Source organism: Panthera uncia, assembly GCF_023721935.1.
Source record: "Panthera uncia isolate 11264 chromosome C1 unlocalized genomic scaffold, Puncia_PCG_1.0 HiC_scaffold_3, whole genome shotgun sequence".
In the NCBI taxonomy this organism is placed as follows: Eukaryota; Metazoa; Chordata; class Mammalia; order Carnivora; family Felidae; genus Panthera; species Panthera uncia.
In genome coordinates this window covers 24940861-24960581 of record NW_026057584.1, presented here as the reverse complement: position 1 = coordinate 24960581, position 19721 = coordinate 24940861, and positions in this window count along the sequence as shown.

Genomic DNA, 19721 nt, shown 5'->3' with positions numbered 1-19721 from the left:
TATTTATTTATTTTTGAGAGTGGGGGGTGGAGAAGGGGAAGAGAGAGAGGGAGACACAGAATCTGAAGCAGGCTCCAGGCTCTGAGCCGTCAGCACAGAGCCCAATTCTGGGCTCGAACTCCCAAATTGGGAGATCTTGACCTGAGCTGAAGTTGGACGCTTAACTGATTGAGCCACCCAGGTGCCCCTTATAAAGCACATTTTTTTTAATGAAGTCAACTGTTTGATTCAATCTTTGTGGGACAATTTAAACTGTCATAATAACTTAACAAATGTTCATATTAGAATCCTGTTTTCCAGCCTATGCACTACACATGATCATTCCATCCCATAAAAATGAATTCCAAGACTGAGGAATTCAACTAGAAATCACTAGCCCTCTTCACTTTTCAAAGAAAAGCATCATTACAATCATAGCATCCACTTAAAAATGGAATGATACCCATATAACTGTTTAAAGTTATGAGATCCTTATGATGAAATCTAGGACTTTATGGGTATATAAAGGGCATTCCTGGGTGGCTGCTCTTCCTCTGATTAATACCCATCCTTGCAGACTTTAGGTCAGATTTTTTAGATAGGAAAGAACCTCACATGTTTAGACAAGGGTGAAATATGCCTCCTTGCATTGTTGAGGGTCTGTCCTAGAGGGAGTGGAAAGTTAAGCTAGAGAGGAAGATAAAGGGTTTCCAGAAAATAGGCAACTCAATCTCACAGAAAATTTAGAGTTGAAACAATAAAAATTAGGAAATCAATGAAACTCTGCTGACCTCTAACTATGCTTCTATCTTCAGGTTTTGCAAACTCAGATCATTTTTGTATCCCTAAATGGATATTGCTAAACAGCTTTAGGGTTAGCCAACAAAATTTTCCTAATATGACTGATCCTTTGAAATGAAACATAAAAAGGGGCGCCTGGGTGGCTCACTCAGTTAAGCGTCCAAATTTGGCTCAGGTCATGATCACGTAGTTCATGGGGTCGAGTTCCCCACAGGGCTCTGTGCTGACAGCTTAGAGACTGCAGCCTGCTTCAGATTCTGTGTCTCCCTCCCTCTCTGCCCCTCTCCTGCTCACACTCTGTCTCTCTCTAAACATAAATAAACATTTTTAAAAAATTAAAAAAAGAAATGAAACAGAAATGGTTTATATGAATCTATACACTAGATGCCACAGTGGAGAGGAGTCATACTGAATTTGTTAAGTGTGAAGGCAAAAATACATAATTATCTTTTAAAACCAATAAATAACATTCATAAGTGACCATTTCTACCTTTTTAAATTGATACTATATGTCCTGTAGCTCAGCTATTGGGTTGTTCTTTGATGAAAGAAACCCTAAATTATTATTTTCTTTCCTTTATTCCACGGTTGGTGCCTGATAATCTACATTGCCTATTTTACAATACATTGAATGCCTAATTAATAAACACTTTAAAAATTATTTGGTGTCATGGTCCATGCCTTTTCATTTTCATTATATCCCTCAATTTTTTTTCTGACTCAATTTTTCACCAATTTCTGAAATAAAGCCTCAATTTAATCATTTTTACCGTGTACAAATACCAACTTTGCTCACCCCTCATAAGGTCTATTGCAACAGCTTCCTAAAAAGTACCTCTTCCTTGATTGCTTCCTAAAATATAAAAATCATTATGTTACTCGCTACCAAAAACAAAACAAAACAAAAAACAAAAATAAAAAAAGTTTGATGACTTACCATTTCCTCTAAGATAAAGTCTAAATATCCCCCATAGAGCACATAAGTCCCTTTAGAATCTTCTCTCAACAATTTTTCACTTGATTTTTAATCATTCTATTATATGAATCCTTTGATCTAATCACACTGCATGGCTTCAATTATGTCAGAACATGCTATGTTATTATGAAAAGCAGTATAACATGTGGTTAAGAGCCCAGACTTTGAAGCCAGCTTGCCTAAAGCCACACATATGTAAGCTGACAACAAAAGCCAGCACAAAGTTGGCAAATTACAGCAATATGATAGCTACTACTATATACAATCACTCTATTCTCTCTGTGTCTGCTAAACCTACCTTCCTCCTGCTCTAGGGCATGCCTATTCACCCTGGAAGATTTGGCTTCAATGTAACTTCATCGTGGTATCTCCAGCCTTCCCAGGTGCCATCCTATAATAATCACTGCATCTTTATTGTAGCATTTTATCAGCTAGGAGCGTTTATGAAATGTTTCGATTTTTTCTCTAATGTTACAAATTTGACTTATTAGACTGTAGAGGCTAATTTGTCATTTTAGTAACCCCAGTACTAGGAAAGTGCCTGACACATAAGAAGTTTGTTGAACTAAGTTAGGTGAAACGAAACAAAACAAAACAAAACAAAACAAAAATTAAATCACATTGCTTAAAATAAAAACACTGAACAAAAACAAAAGCCTCAGCTCCAATATGTATTTGACAAACAGTTTTATATTATGAATGTACTTACTGTATTTTTTAAGAGTATTATAAAATATAAATTATGCTGGGATGCCTGGGTGGCTCAGTCAGTTAAACGTTATTTGACTTTTGATTTCAGCTCAGATCATGATTTCAAGGTTTGTGAGTTTGAGCCCCATGTCAGGCTCTGCACTGACAGTGGAAAGCTTGCTTGGGATTCTCTCTGTCCCTTTCTCTCTGCCCCTCCTACATACACTCTCTATAAATAAATAAATAAACAAACAAACAAAAAAATATATATATATATTTTTAAGTTTTTTTTTTGCCTTTCTTGCCTTTCTTTCTCCAAATTGTTTCCTTTTCCTTCCTGTCTCTTCCACCACTCATTCTGGGATTAGCTATATGAATCTAATAGAACTTCTAAAATTTTAATTAAATAATATTCCAGGAGCACCTGGGTGGCTCAGTAGGTCAAGCATCTGACTCTTGATTTCAGCTCAGGTCATGATCTCACAGTCTTTATTGTAGCATTTTATCAGCTAGGAGCGTTTATGAAATGTTTAGATTTTTTCTCTAATGTTACAAATTTGACTTATTAGACTATAGAGGCTACAGTCATGGGATTGAGCCCTGCATAGGGGTTCCTGCTGAGTATGAAACCTGCTTGGGATTCTCTCTCTCCCTCTCTCTCACACACTCTCTGTTTTTCAAAATAAATAAACATTAAAAAATTATTCCACATTTTTAAGATTGTGAAGAAAGGGGAACCCTCTTGTACTGCTGGTGGGAAGGCAAACTAATACAGTCACTGTGGAAAACAGTATGGAGATTCCTCAAAAATTCAAAACTAGGACTACGCTATGGTCCAGTAATTACACTGTTAAGTATTACTCAAAGAATATAAAAATAGAGATTCAAAGGGGTACATGCATCCTGATATTTACAGCAGCATTATCTACATTAGCCAAATAATGGAAACAGCCCAAATGCCCATCAACTGAAGAATAAAGAATACATAGTATATACACAAAACAGACTATTACACAGCCATAAAACTGAATGAAATCTCGGTATTTGCAATGATGCAGACTAGTTAGAGTATATTTTGCTAAGCGAAATAAGTCAGTCAGAAAGAAAAATGTGGAATTTAGGAAACAAAACAAATGAGCAAAGGGGAAAAAAAAAGAGAGAGGCAAACCAAGAAACAGACTCTTAACTATAGAGAACAAACTGATGATTACCAGAGGGGAGGTGGGTGGGGATATGTTTGAAATAAGTGATGGGTATTAAGGAGTGCACTTGTGATTAGCACTGGGTGTTGTATGGAAGTGTTGAACCACTATATTGCACTATTTTGTATTGCAATTAATATTATGCTGTATGTTAACTAACTGGAACTTAATTAAAAACTTATTTTTTTTTCCCCAGTTAGTATTCCATAGATCGGGGAATAAAATACAGACTTTTTTTTTCTTCGCTGAACTATACTGTGAATATTCAGGGGGAGGATATACCTGTATCTATAGATTAATTTCTGAATCTTTAAAAAAGTTTTTCTTCAAGTTACTTAAGTTAAAAAAAAAAAAAGACATTTCACCTGTATCTCCCACCTGTCCAACCCCTGCTCTAGAAATCACCAACCGATTCTGTGAACTTACTTTTTCTTTTCTTTTCTATTTTTTTTTTTATTCCACATCTAAGAGCAATTGTATGGTATCTGTCCTTCTCTGTCCGACTTGTTTCACTCACAATTTATCCATTCACCATTCACAAGATATGTTTCCATATCTTGAGTACTGTAAGGAATACTGCAATGAATATAGTGATACATATATCTTTTCAAATTATCTTTTTGTTATCTTTGGATAAATATCTAGAAATGGAGTTGTTAGATTGTATGGTATTTATATTTTTCATTTTTACCATAGAGGTTGCACCAATATACATTTGTACCATCAGTGCATGAGGTTTCTCTTTTCTACACAGCCTTATTAAAACTTGTATTTATTTTTCTAACAGCCATTCTAACAGGTGTGAAGTCACATCTCACTGCCGTTTTGACTTACATTTGAGTGATGATTAATGATGTCGAGCATCTTTTCATGTGTCTGTTGGCCATATAAAGGTCTTTAGAAAACTGTTTATTCAGATCCTTCTGCTCATTTTTTTATCACATATTAAATTTAAATCTTTAATTCATGTTGAGTTAATTTTTGTGGATGGTGTAAGATAGTGGTCCCCTTTCATTCTTTTGCATATTACTGTCCAATTTTCCCAACACCATTTATTAAAAAGAATATCCTTTCTCCATTGTATATTCTTGGCTCACCTGTCATGAATTAATTGCACATATATTTCAGGGCTCTCTATTTTGTTCTCTTGATCTATGAGTCTGTTCTTGTGCCAATACCATACTGTTTTCATTACTATAACTTTGTAATATAGCTTGATATCATGAAGCATGATGCCTCCAGCTTTGTTCCTTTTTTTTTTTTTAAGATTTTTTTGACTATTCTGGGTCTTCTTTTGTACAGAAATTCTAGGATTATTTTCCCTATTTCACTTGATCATAGTATATGATCCTTTTAATGTATTGGTGAATTTGGTTTGCTGATATTTTTTGAGGATTTTTGCCTCTAGGTTAATCAGAGCTGTTGTCCTGTAATTTTTTTTTTTTTCTTGTGGTACCTTTGTCTGGTTTTGGTATCAGGGTAATGTTGGTCTGATACAATGAGTTTAGGAGTGTGACCCCCCACCCCCCGCCTTCTGTTTTTTGGAAGAGTTTGAGAAGGATTGGTATTAATTCTTCTTTGAATGTTTAGTGGACTTCTCCGTTAAGTTATTTAGTCTTAGACTTTTGTTTTTAGGGAGTTTTTATTTGTTTTGTGTTTTGTTTGTTTGTTTAGAGAGAGAGAAGGCATGTGGGGTAGGGGTAGAGAGAGAGGGAGAGAATAAATCTTAAGCAGGCTCAGTGAGGAGCCCGACATAGGGGTCGATCTCATGGGCATGAGATGATGACCTGAGCGAGAATCAAGAGTCAGACACTTAACTGATGAGCCTCCCAGGTGCCCCTGTTTTTAGGAAGTTCCAAATCTACTTATTCAATCTCCTAACTAGTAATTGGTCTGCTCACATTTCCTATTTCTTCATGATACAGTTTTTAAAGTTTGTATGTTTCCAGGAATTTATCCATTTCTTCTAGGTTGTGCAATTTCTTAGCATATTATTTATAGTAGTCTTTCATGATTCTTTGTATATCTGCGGTTATCAGCTGTAAGCTCTCTTCCATTTCTGATTTTATTTATTTGAGCTCTAGCTTTTTTTTTTCTTTTTCTTGCTGAGTCTAGGTAAAGATTTGTCAATTTGTTTACCTTTTCAAACAATCATTTTTATTTATTTTTTTTTAATATTTATTTATTTTTAAGAGAGAGACAGAGTGTGAGCAGGGGAGGGGCAGAGAGAGAGGAAGACACAAAATCTGAAACAGGCTCCAGGCTCCAGGCTCTGAGCTGTCAGCACAGAGCCCGATGCAGGGCTCGAACTCACAACTGTGAAATCATGACCTGAGCCGAAGTGGGATGCTTAACCGATTGAACCACCCAGGCACCCCATCAAAGAACCAGTTCTTAGTTTCATTGATCTTTTCTATGGTCTTTTTAGTCTCCATTTCATTGGTTTCTGCTCTAATCCTTATTATTTCCTTCCTTCTACTAACTTTGGGTTTCATTTATTCTTTTCCTAGTTCCTTGAGGTATAAAGCTAGGTTATTTGAAAGTATTCTCATTTTTTTAAAGGAAGTCCCATTATTTTTTAATTTTACTTTATTTTTTAAAGTTTATTTTGAGAGAGACAGAGAGAACATGAGTGGGGAGGGGCAGAGAGAGGGGGAGACAGGGAGAATCCCAAGCAGGCTTCAGGAGGTCAGTGTACAAAGTATGACACAGGGCTTGAACCCACAAAACCATTAGATCATGACCCAGCAGAAATCAAGAGTAGAATGCTTAAATTACTGAGCCACCCAGGCACCCCTGAGAATTTTCTCATTTTTTGAGGGAGACATTTATTGCTATAATTTCCTTCCTAGACCTGCTATACATTCCTTCCTAGATCCTATACATTTTGGTATGTTACATTTTCATTTTTGTTTGTCTCATGGTATTTTTTTTTAATTTCTCTTATGATTTCTTCTTTGATCCATTGGTTATTCAGTAGCATGTGGTTTAATCTCCACTTATTTGTGAATTTTTAAGTTTTCTTCATACCATTGTGGTTGGGAAAGATGTTTGATATGATTTCAATCCTCTCAAACTTATCAAGATTTGTTGTCTTAATATATTACCTATCTTGGAAAATGCTCCATGTGCACTTGAGAGTAATGTGTACTCTGTTGCTTTTGTATGAAGATTCTGTAAATGCCTGTTAAGTCTATCTGGTCTAACATGTTGTTCCCTTATTAATGTTCCTGATGTTTCCTTATTAATTTTCTGTTTGGATGATCCATCTATTCATATAAGTGGGGTATTAAAATTCCCTACTATTATTGTATTGCTATTTTCCCATTAGGTCTGTTAATATTTTATTTACATATTTATGTTGTCTTATGTTGGGTGCCTAAATATTTACAAATGTTATACCCTCTTTTTGGATTAACTTCTTTATTATCATGTAACATCTTTTTTTGTCTCTAATTATAGCCTTTGTTTTAAAGTCTATTTTGTCAGATATAAGCATAGCTACTGTAGTTTTATTTAGGTTCCCATTTGCATGGAATATCTTTTCCATCCCTTCACTTTCTATCTGTGTTTGTCCTTTCATCTAAAGTGTATCTCTTATAGGCAGCATATAAGTCTTGTTTTTGTTTTTGTTTTTATTTATTCAGGCACTCTGTGTCTTTTGACTGGAAAATTTAGTCAATTTACATTTCAAGTAATTTTTGATAAGTATCTCCTTAACTGCTCTTTTGTTAATTGTCTCTAGCTATTTTTGTAGTACCTCTCTGTTGGGTTCCTTTCTTCTCTTTTTCTCTTTCTTTGTGGTTTGATGACTTTCAGTGATGGTATGCTTATATTCCTTTGCAATATCTTTTGTGTATTTACTAAAGGTTTTGCTTAGTAGTTACTATGAGGCTTACCTATAACAACTTATATATAACAGTCTATTTTAAGTCAGTAACAACTAAGTTTGATACCATTCCAAAGATCAACTTTGTACCCTCCCCCAACATATGTTTTGTGTTTTTGAGGGCACACGTTACATCTTTTTACTTTTTTTTTTTTTATTTTTACGTTTTAATAATGGGTTCTGGTACTAAAATAATATTTTCCTACTGCTATGGCCAATTTTTTTTAAGTTAACAATATGCCTTTTATTTTTAGATATTTATAATAAAGAAATATAAGATTTAGTGCTGAATTGAAGGAAATTTTCTAAAGACTTAGAAAACAAATTACTTTTAGATCAGTAGTCTAATATCAATCAGCAATATGCACTAATACTCTGATGCAAAAATCAGTAGCACGTTTTGTGATTCTATGATAAGTTTCACATAAATAAAATGTTGCAATACATATGAAGCACATAAACAGTAGAACTGAAAGAGAGTTTTCCAAATCAGAGTGGAACTTCTATTTGCAAAGAGCTATATCAAATCTTACAGGTAATTTCTATTACAATGTCTGATGTCTACCCAAACAAAACAAAACAAAATGAAAATCATATATTCTCAGTGTTTACTTCTGTGAACTTCAGGAACACCAGTGAGAATTCCTATATCCATGTCTTATAAAAGAAAGAATATTGAATTTTGATCAAGAGTACCTACCCTACATTGATTTTTCATTGTCTGGGACACTATAAGGGAGTTATTCACTTATTAAGCAACAAGCAACTATTATGTGACATAGAAAACATGGTGCTAGGCCCTTACGCAAAGTTATTTAAGACCTGGGCTGACTTTTAACAATTCAGAGCTTTTGTGGAAACATAATTATAAGTACCATATCATAGTGTGATTAGTGCTATGATTAGTGCTATAATCAAAGTTGTATAATATTTTAGTAGCATTGGACAGAAAGTAAATAATTTCTGGAGAAACTGTGAAAGGCAGACTACAAAGGAGCATAAAATCTGGAGAGAGAAGAAAAAACTACATTGGGACCTAGGAGGTGTCTGTTCAGAATCTTCAAGCTATCAAAATATCATTTGTATTTACTTCTATATATCAGGTCCATGTTTTCTAGTAGCTAATAATTTGATAGTAGCTAATAATTTCTCATAGCTAATAATTTCTAGTAGCAAATAATTTGATCTGTGCCAATGGATTAATTGAGAAGACACTATTCCTTTATTATTCACTCTTTAAAAAAAGTAGTACCTTGATAACAAGGAAAAACCTATGATAATGGGCCATTCAGACTATCGTGGGCTAATTTTAGAGCATGGAGTCATATCTATATTCATGTGGAACATCTATATAAAATGGCATTTCTGAGCTGTAAGTATAGGAGGGCACTTAAAACCTTACTTCTAAAATGAATAGAGTAAATTAAATTAAGCAAAAGCTCTGTAACCTGTGTTTTCATTCATAAACAAAGAATATACATTTTTATTGCAAATAACTCTTTAAATTCTATCTAAAGTTACATTATGGTGACTATAGCTTCAGGTAACAGCTATGCTTACTAGTTATTCTTCCTATAGGTAATGCAAAACCTAGTAAACACAAATTCATAAGCCATGTGTCCACTCTAATACAAATATATGGTGAGAGAGAGAGGAGATGTCCAAAGGGGAGAAAGGTACTAAGGAATGTACAGTCTACTAGAAACAGTCCTGAAAATAAAAATCACCATTTTAAACAAGCACACATTTCAATAGTATGCTTTGTGAAGTTAGAAACACATTTTAATAATTGTCTTTAATAATTATTCATGAATGAATTATTAATTAACTCTCTAGACTAAAAATATCATTCCATCCTTGCTAAATAACATTCTTTCTATAGAAAGCTAAAACCTTTCACATCATTAATACTTCTGTAAAGTCTTATTTGATCTTATTATAACTAGTGCTTTGTTTGTTAGAACATTTCCACATCACAAATTGTAACATTCAGATTCATGAATGGACATAATGTACAGAGAAAATATTGTCAATGAATTATATTTCAATGAGCCTTATAATAAAATTTTATGCCTATCAATCTAAGAGTTTGCATGGAAGTCTACGTGACTGTCAGCTAAAAAAAAATGGGCAGAGACTTTTCTTTTTAATCTCTCTTGAGACCACTAACTGTTCTGAAAATGTGGGCTTTTGTTAACATGATCTGAGTTATGAGTATAAAAATTCCCGAACCTGCAGAGAAAACAGATTCTCAGAGAAGTTGTTGTTGCTGTTGTTGTTGTTTTGTTTTGTTTTATTTTCTGTTCTTACCTGGTGAAAATGAATTCTAAGTCATGTATTTGTTAGACAGCAGGTCAACATATTTAAAAGTTAGTATGCTAATTGTCCACCAAAAATAAACAATTATCTAAATCCAGTTAAAAATAATTGCTGTGTACTTACTTCCTGTAGTTTTCCTATTATGAATGTACTTTCCCTGATAGTGATACAATTTTTATCATGTGTATGTTGATTCATTAGATTTTAATGACTTTTCTGATAAACTTCATATGGTAGACAGAAAGTAGATCCACTTTGGTCATTGGACCTACAATATAGAGAACATTTCTTAATCAGATTAACAATGCAAAGCCACCCTATTTGTGGCTGTACTTTGAAATAGATCTGTCATCAGGTGAAATCTTAATTGGCTTCCTCAAATGTGATGAGATAGCGAGAATGATTCAGCCAAGAAAAAGAGTACAAGAGTGAATTCTGAATTGCAGTTGGAATTTCATGGGTAGGTAAGGTCTTCCTTTTTCAACATAGCAGTTTTGAGATTTTCTCTCCCATCTCTCAGAATCACACATACTCAGAACTGGAAGGACTCCAGAAAAAATCTATTGCAACTCTTGGCTGACGTATCATTAACCTAAGAACGTGTCAGACATGTTCATCTAGAAGTTTTCTAAGAATTTGTGGGGAGGTCACTAGCCTCTTGCAATTTTAGTAAGTTGTTTTTTAAAACTTTATATTGGGTGAGGTGTCAACATATGATTCTATGTCTGTAATTTCTCTCCATCCTACAAAAATGTATAAATGTAGAATACAAAACATTTCCAAAATTCCACTCCTATGTGATTTCCACCATCTATATACATCCATACATCTTTTCCCCAAAAGTGTTGCCTATGTCCTACAACTTGCTATTTTCACTAACTATATATTGCAGGAAACCTTTCCTTTTCAGTCAAAGTAGAACTAGCCAATTCTTTTGTATACCTGCACAATATTATGTTGTATAAATGTACTTTCATTTATTTAACCGTTTACTTGGGGATGGGAGTTTGGTTGTTTCCAAATCTTCATTATAATCAAACATTTCTAATACATATATTTTTGCCCAGTGTATAAAGTTTTCTGTGGCATAAGTTCCAGATATTGATACCCTGGCTTCCAAAATGATGTATCAATTACAACTCTCAGTCCATGTGAACAGCCATCAAAATCTTCACTCTGAAGAATTTTGGAGACAAATGGTCACAATTTAAATTAAGACTTTAAAATCATATCAAATGAATTAAATATAATGCTATCTTTTGTCAAAAATAAACATTCTCATTTTGTTAGTTATATTTATATAAAGATGAATAGTGTATTTTGATGCTAGCCTCTAGATTCTTTTTACTCAGCCAATAAGAACCCTTTAAAAATCTGATGAAACCATTGAAGTCTATCTTTATTTTTTAGCTTTGTGTTCAACTTTATTCTTCTCCTACCCTATCTGCTCTTGACCAATACCCACACTTCTTACTTTCAGAAGTTTGGTCATTTTTAAACTAAATCTTAATGTTTGTTTATGTAATTGCTCAAAGCTGTGTCTTCATATAATACATTTTCAGTTATCTGGCAAAGGTTACGTTTCTTCCCAAACCAGGTAAAATTTAGGATTTGACCATATATCATTTTTGTATCCCTACTCTTAACACATTCTATCTGTATAATCCCTTCAAGGGATCACTAGAGTGATGCCTTAGGGCAGGTAAGTCCTCTCCTTTTATGAGTGAAAATTTGATCTGCACCACCTGCTACTTATATGCCCTGCCATATATTAGCACAGAGAATCCTCTTAAGCAGGTTAACCGTCCTCTATTCTGTACATGAGACATCTGTTTCTTACTTGAAGTCAAAAAAGGTTAGCTACTTCTCTCTGATTACAGAATTATGTCATATGTTACATGAAAATACAAATCACTTCTTTTACTGCAGAAAATTATTTTCACCAACCAACCCCACAATGTGTCAAATTTCCAAAATAATGTTTTTCACCAATAATTTTCAAAAAGCACAGGACATGTACACTAAATTTCCAACGAAATACCCACTCTTTAAGTTACAACATGCAGTGTAATGCTTAAAATACAAATGCAAATTCAAAATAAATAAAGTGTGCTTAATGTAAGAAGCATGCAGGTCACATCTTTTCCAAAGCAGACATATCTGCATTTCTTTGGTTGTTGGTTATTAATATTTCATTAATTTTCAAGCAACTGCATAGTCCCCTTGAGATATCATTAATAAAATACCATCCAAATCAGCAAGATTATAGTCAAAGTAGCCAAACTACAGAACCCATTTAATTGCCTAGAAATTTTAAGAGTGCTGAGTGCTTGCTTTAGTTTAAAAAACTGAATAATCTGATGCTTTGATGATTACAAAGGGTCTTTAAGCTTTCTCTGTTTTGTTGGTAATTTTAATTATTTCTCATACTTTTCCCACTTAGATGCATTCCTTTAGCAGCCCTTTCAGAATAATAATGAGCAAACTAAACAAAAAAACATGAGTACATAAATACTTCTGAAATAAATTTAAGAATGAAAAAATACACAAGCACTTAACATTCGCAGTATCAGCCTTTTTCGTCCCACTTTCCCCAGTGACACATAAAATTTTTGATCAAGGAATGTAGCCAACAAATTAATATCATTACATTTTGCCAAAATGTTAAAATTTCCTGAAGTGCTCAGATCCTCTACCCACTCTAAGGATACCAATTCTGCTGATTCTGAGTAATTCCTTACATACACAGGTACGCATTTTGGATTTAGGTATGAAAGCAATTCTTAAGTTATCTCTAACCCTATCTCACTTATGGTCATGCTCCTGATCATACCACATTCACTTAAAGAATGGCGAGGCAGAGAAGGAAAATGAAACACATTTTTGCATTTTTTTCTTATGTGTATGTATACTAGAGTTCTGTTTGTTTGGATATTCTACCATATTACATAGAGAATTTAAATTTAATTATTTTTAGTTAATAAATATTTTTCCCTTATCAACATGCTGTTTTTCTGGATAATTCTTAAAGTCACCATGCTCAGTGAAACCAGTCACATAAGTGTTCGCTTTAAGGTTACATTTATATGAAGATCAAGAACAGGAAAAATGTGTCTATGCTGATAAAATTTAAATAGTGGGTCCTACACAGGCAGGTATTGACTGGCATGAGGGAATCTTCTGGAGGTGATGAAAGCACTTTGCATCTTTACGTGTGTGTGTGTGTGTGTGTGTGTGTGTGTGCCTTATACTTAAGATTGGTGTACTTTCTTCTATGAAATTTACAACTCAATTTTAAATTTTAAACTTAAAACTCAATTTTAAAATTTGAAACTGTTTTTAAAAAAAATTATAATACCTGGGACAAATATTGAAAAAAGTTCAAGGAAAGAGAAATTTCAATAAACTTTTGTATCCACTTCCTTCTTTCTGTATCTACTGTTTCAATTCAACTTCCATTTATTCCACACCTTAACCATTGAAAAGCCTACTGAGGCAAAGGCTCATAATTTGTTCTCCCTGATTCTTACATTCATTAACCTCTCTTGGCTAATGGCATGATGACTAGAGCTTAAGCATCCTTATTGGACTGACAGAATTTATGTGCTGAGGATAAAGGAGTAACTAGATAGAAGAACTGTAAGGTCATAATGTTCACACAACCATATCAGCCTTAAAATAACTACCTCTAGATTTCTTTTACTTAAGAGAAATATAGTTTTATCTTATTTGAGCCACATTTCATTTATGGGCATTATTTTTTGGTCACTGGCAACTGAGCTTAATATAAATTATTATATTTTATATATACACTTTTTTCTATCAACGCTCTCTCACTATAATCCAACATTCAAGCATATCATTGAAGTTTTTCTAAGAATATATCAGATCATGTTCCCTCCTCCATTAGAATTCCTTCTTCTCATTCCAGGGATACCGCTATTATTCCAGGCATAATAATATTTTTAAAGTTTATTTATTTATTTTGAGAAAGAGAAAGAAAGATCAAGAGGGAAAGAGAGTGAGAGAGAAAGGCAGAGAGAAAGGGAGAGAGAGAATCCCAAACAGGCTCCGTGCTGTCAGTGTGGAGTCCAGGCATAATAATATCGCTGTCATTAAACAATCATGTTACAAAAAGAATGCAAAACCTGATTCTGCATTTTTAAATGAAATGTCAATTTGTATAGCAAATGAAAACCTGAAGATAGCCACCAAAAAATAAATACGTGTTATTTTGGTATTATGAAATAATGGATAACATTTGCGTTTGTATTGTATTTTTCTGAATTCACTAAACCTATTACAATAAGAATGCATCACTGCAGTAGTTTAAACAAATGAGTTTTTCAAAAATAAGAGATTAAAGCCCTCTGTGGTTTCATAAAACTTAAATTTCTCTTATAATTTAAATCTAAAGTCAGTTCCATTCGTCACAGTAACAAATCAAAATTTTCTACTTCCATTCTAATAATTCCTCACTGTTCTGGAGGCTTTAACCAATGAACTGAAGAAAGGAAAAAAGAAACGATAATATAAACTTGGAAATATAGATAATTCTGTCAGTTGTAAGTAGTATGTTGATATCACAGAAAACATTGAAAATATAGAATTAATAAACTAATAAAATGTAACTGATTTGGCATGGTGGTAGAATTCACAAAAATATGCAGAAATCAAAAGTTCTTTTATCACATCAAAAACCTAATTTCAAAAATTCCATTAATAATAGATGTGGAGATTTACAGTTTTTAGAGAGAATATCAAGTTAGCAGAGAAGCAAGAAATTAGCTAGTAAGTGGTGGTGAGAAATTTTTCATTTTGTATGATGTATCCTTGAAGCATTCAAAAACAACACAAGATAAATTAAACATTTAAATAATTGAAGCAAAAACGGAGTTAGAAGAAAATGGATGAAAAGAATTCTGTAACTTTTGAGTTGAGGTAACCTTATTTTACCAGATAATAATAAGAAAAGTAACATTCATTAAATGCTTAATTACAACAGGCACTCTTCCAAGTGATTTTGCATGTATTGAGTTATGTGTGTCCTCTCAACCTCTGTGAGAAAGGAACTGATACATACGAGAGGTGCAGACCTAAGGCGCAGAGAGACTGAGTCATGGTGAATTCTGGAGCGTATGTTTTAACCCAAGCTATGAGGTTCAAGATTCTGTACACTTAGCTTTGTTTTTTACCTTCAGTAGTTACCTATGAAATGATTGACAGAAATGATTACTTAACATATCACACATTTCTGTATGGAAAAAGACAGCATAAAAAAGTTCAATTCCACCAAGAAAAATATTTTCAGCACACATGATAGCAGAACAATAATCCTAAGGAGTTTTCACAATTCAGTAAGAAAACAGATGAAAAATAAATATTCTATAGAATAATAAGCAAAAGACACAAATAAGTAACTCTTAATTAAAGTAATATAAATGGGCGATGACCAAATAAGATGTTTAACTTCATGGATTATCAAATACTCACAAAATTAAGCATGTGAAGATGTGGTATTTTTCATCTATTACACTGGTGTTGAAATTGTTGTTATTGCCATTTTGGCCAGGGTGTGGCAACACAGGCGCTCTGATGTACTGTGTTAGAAGGACACATTAATTAGACTTTCTGAAGGGCAATATACAATACGTATGTATTTAAAATTGTGTATATCCTCTTTGTGGTAAGAGTGCCCTTTTAAGAATGTGGTCTAATTAAATAAATGGAAAAATGTAGTTGACAACTGAACTTTGCAGTAGTCATTTTGTAAAAGTGAAAAATTAGAAACTAGTTAAGTGTACACCTAACAGAGATGGTGAAGCAAAGTATAAGCACATTCCCACAATGGAATGTCACTCAGTCATATAAAAGACATATACACTTATAATAGTAATATGTGAAGAAGTCCATGGTATACTAATAAGCAAAAAATATTGTTACACAGTAATATGGATTGGATGGTTCTATTTATTTCAATACACATGTGTACAGGTTTGCTTTTTAAAGTCAGGAAGACATCACAAGAAAGTCTTACCACTGATTGGCTCAGAGTGGGTAGGATGGCAGAGGATGTGGATGAGGGTGAGAAGAAAGATTAGAGAAGAGTTATATTTCTACTTATGACTATAGTGTTTTACTTTTATGAAAACAAAATTACTTACATAGATTACATAAAACGCTGGAAATATTTTCATCTTAAAAAGAAACTAACTAAAAATATGTACTCCGTAATACTACTTCTTCCTTCCTCCTGCCATTCATTACATTCAGCAGCTAAATCTGATTCTTAGTGGAGGTCCAGCAGAATTCTTATATTTTTGGATCAAGATTTCATTCTTATGCCCAAGACAATGCTTGTTTTCTTCTATTCCTAGATTGTTCCTCTTCCCAATTCTGCCTACCAAATATCATTTAATAGTAGCTATTCAAAATGCTACTTAAGTCATTCAACTTATTTTCTCTTGTTTTTTCCATACAAAAGAGAAGAAAAAATATTAGAGACCTCAGCACAAAATGATAATATATTACATTAATCTGTGTATATATATGTGTTGTCTAGGAAGCTATAGGCTGCTCAGTGGCAGAATCTTCTATATCTCCTTATCCTTCTACCACGTGAGTCCTTAAGCATGTACATGCAATGCCATAAAAAGCTCAATGCATTGCTAGATTGACTAGACAGCTCAAATGATAAATGAAATGGTAATGAAGGTGACTGTTTTGCTAATTACTGAAACAGGTAATTTATCTCCAGTGAGGTTTGCCCTCATTTCTTCTCCGAGAAAATCGTTATTAACGTGACTTTCATACAAACAAAAGGCACAGCAATGCTTTTAATATTTAAACAAATTTAAGGTAAATAATGCCCCAGGGAAATATATTCAGTGTTAATGCAGTGGTAAAACTGTCTTTATTAAAAGTGTTTTATTACTAAAATTCTTGTCAAGCTAACAAGGTGGGGAATCTGAAGTTCTTAAAACTGTTTAACTGTAGCCACCTGACTCCAGGTCAGAGGTTAAAATGCTACATTCAAGTACCAGTCAAAGCAATTTAAGAGAAGGACAGAAAACTGAATCAACATTTAGCCAATCCTTATGCAATTTATCTTCACATCACTTATACCACATCTATTACTTAATACCTTATCATCACTGTTGGTTTGTAATACCTGCTGATCACTCTCTTGCCTTGCCCCCCACCCAAGAAAAAAAAAAGCAAAATTCTTTTAAAAATTGGAAGATTTTGAGAAATTATTTCCTTGTGCCTTCTATACATTGTAGAAAATCACAATATGCTTAACGAGTGACAATCCAGCCTTTGTACATAATTCTATTGATTCTATTGATAGGGACTCACATTCTGGTAAAGACTCTATTCGAATTTTATATAGCATTAAAGAGAGGAAAAGTTCAAAACTGGAAGTAAAATGATCTCCTTACAATTTCCATCTATTGGTTCTAAGTTCTCCCTTCTGGAACAATAAAATATAAACATAATTGCTTTTCAATATTAGCGTTTCATCTATTACAAGTTCCTCAGTTCCCTTTCACTCTATTTTTATTACATGTTTTCCTTCCAAAACCAGCATACCCTGGATACCTGTTCCCTGTAACCTTCCTATTTATCTCTTCTGCTCTCATATTCTTCCTGTTTTATTTAGTTCATTTCCAAGAACTTAAGCCAATGTTATTTTTTCCTACTTAACCAATTCCCTTCTTTCTCTCTAGTTTTAATATTGTAATAGTATTAGTATTATACAGTAATAATTGATATTAATATTAATTAATATTAATTAATAATCAACTCTGCACTCTGAAACTTGGCAGTTCTCATTGTCGCTCTAATATCTGGCACTCCTGCCTATCTTTCCTGAAACCTTGTCTATGAAAGTGTGCCCTCAGAATCTATTTTCTACTTTTGCTCTATCATCATTTATGAACTGCCTGCTTTTGGCTTTCCTCTAAGTTTCTGACCCCTAAATCCAGATTGTAAATCCAGAACCTTCTTCCAAAAGGACCATCTTGCCCAGAGAGTACCCACAGATATTAATAATGTCTGCCTAACCAAAATTTTCTAAATGTGTCCATTTTTAAGATGCATAAAATTTGAAGGACCAAGGGGTGCCTGCATGGCTCAGTTGGTTAAGTGTCTGACTTAGGCTCAGGTCCTGATCTCGTGGTTCGTGAGTTCGAGCCCCACATCAGGTTCTGTGCTGACAACTTGGAGTCTGAAGCCTGCTTCAGATTCTGTGTCTCCCTGTTTCTCTGCTCCTCCCCTGCTCATGTTCTCTCTCTCAAAAATAAATAATAAAACATTAAAAAATAAAAATTGAAGGACCTCCATATCATTCTGTCTTTAACACCTGTTTGTCCACAGTGTGAAGTTTCCCTATTCTTGATCTGTCCCATTTTGTCACCCCAGTTGCACAACACCAGTTAATAGCTACACGTTATGGTGAAGACTGTAATTTTCCAATTAGATTAAGCTGAACAAATTAACCATAACACTACCTCTCTCTCTCTCTCTTTTTCCTGCTATGTATAGGACAAACTCTGAAAAAAAAGTAAACAAAAATATAATAAAATTAGAATAACAATAATAATGCAATTTTTCCCTTTTTCTGAAAAATAAAAAATATGTATGTATGTATGTATTTATTTATTTATTTATAGAAACAAAATGAATAAGGGAAATAGATTAATTTCACTCTATAAATATCAATTCATACAATAGGCTGAATAAATAATTTTAAAAGTATATTGAATTCTCCTTAATCTTTTAAAAAATTTATTACTCTATGTATAGCTTTTTTATTGAAAAGATATTGGAAATTAAAATTCTTTCAAAGGTAATGAGTTCTAAAACATCTCTTCAGTTTCAATCTAGCCATAATTTTCCAGGGAAAGCCCAACCACAAATTATAATTTGTTACGACAAATAAAAGAAAAATGAAACTCATGTATTATACCAGAGAGAGGCCAAAGGTTAACATTTTCCCTCCCAGGCATGAAAGAAAGTCAATAAATGAATCTCTGAAGCTTTCATCAGACAAGCTAGATCTTTAGTGATAGTGAAGAAAATCTATTCTGAAATTGAACCTATTTAGAAAACAGAACGAAGAATAATGGAGGATCTGTAGAGAAAATAAAGAACCTACTGCTAAGATGTTTTTGTTTAAGTCCAGAGTGAGTTTCATAATTTTTAGTCACCCTTACATAGTTTCAGCATTAGTTCAAAAACAGTCTATAATGAAATGTCTTTAACTTTCACGTCACTATTCTAATATGGAAATTTATCTTTCAGTATTTTAGAGAAAGGTAAATTATAGAGAATGTAGTATGTGCCAGCAGGAAGAATCTAATGATGGGAGAAAACAATCTGAAAAATAAATCTGTTAATGTTTTATTTATTTATTTATTTATTTATTTATTTATTTTAAGAGAGAGAGGAGAAACAACATGCAAGCAGGGAAGGGACAGAGAGAGAATTGCAAACAGGTTCCCCGCTGCCAGCCCAGAGCCCAATGCAGGGCTCAAACCCACAAACTGTGAGATCATGACCTGAGCTGAAACCTAGAGTTGGACGTTTAACCAACTGAGCCACCCAGGTGCTCCTAATAAATTTTCTATAATTTGAATATTTTTACTAGCTTAAAATTATATCAAACATAGAAGACAAACAGGTGAAAACATGTTTTAATTTTATTGCCAAGAGCAATGAATCATTTTTTAGATTATGTCTTATTAGACGTTTGCTCTTTCTCTTCCTTCATTCTGGAACTCATTCCTTGCAGGTGTCTATATGTCTTCTCTTTTGCTTTTTCTTGTCTTAATTCAAATACACCTTTACTCTGACTTTCCTT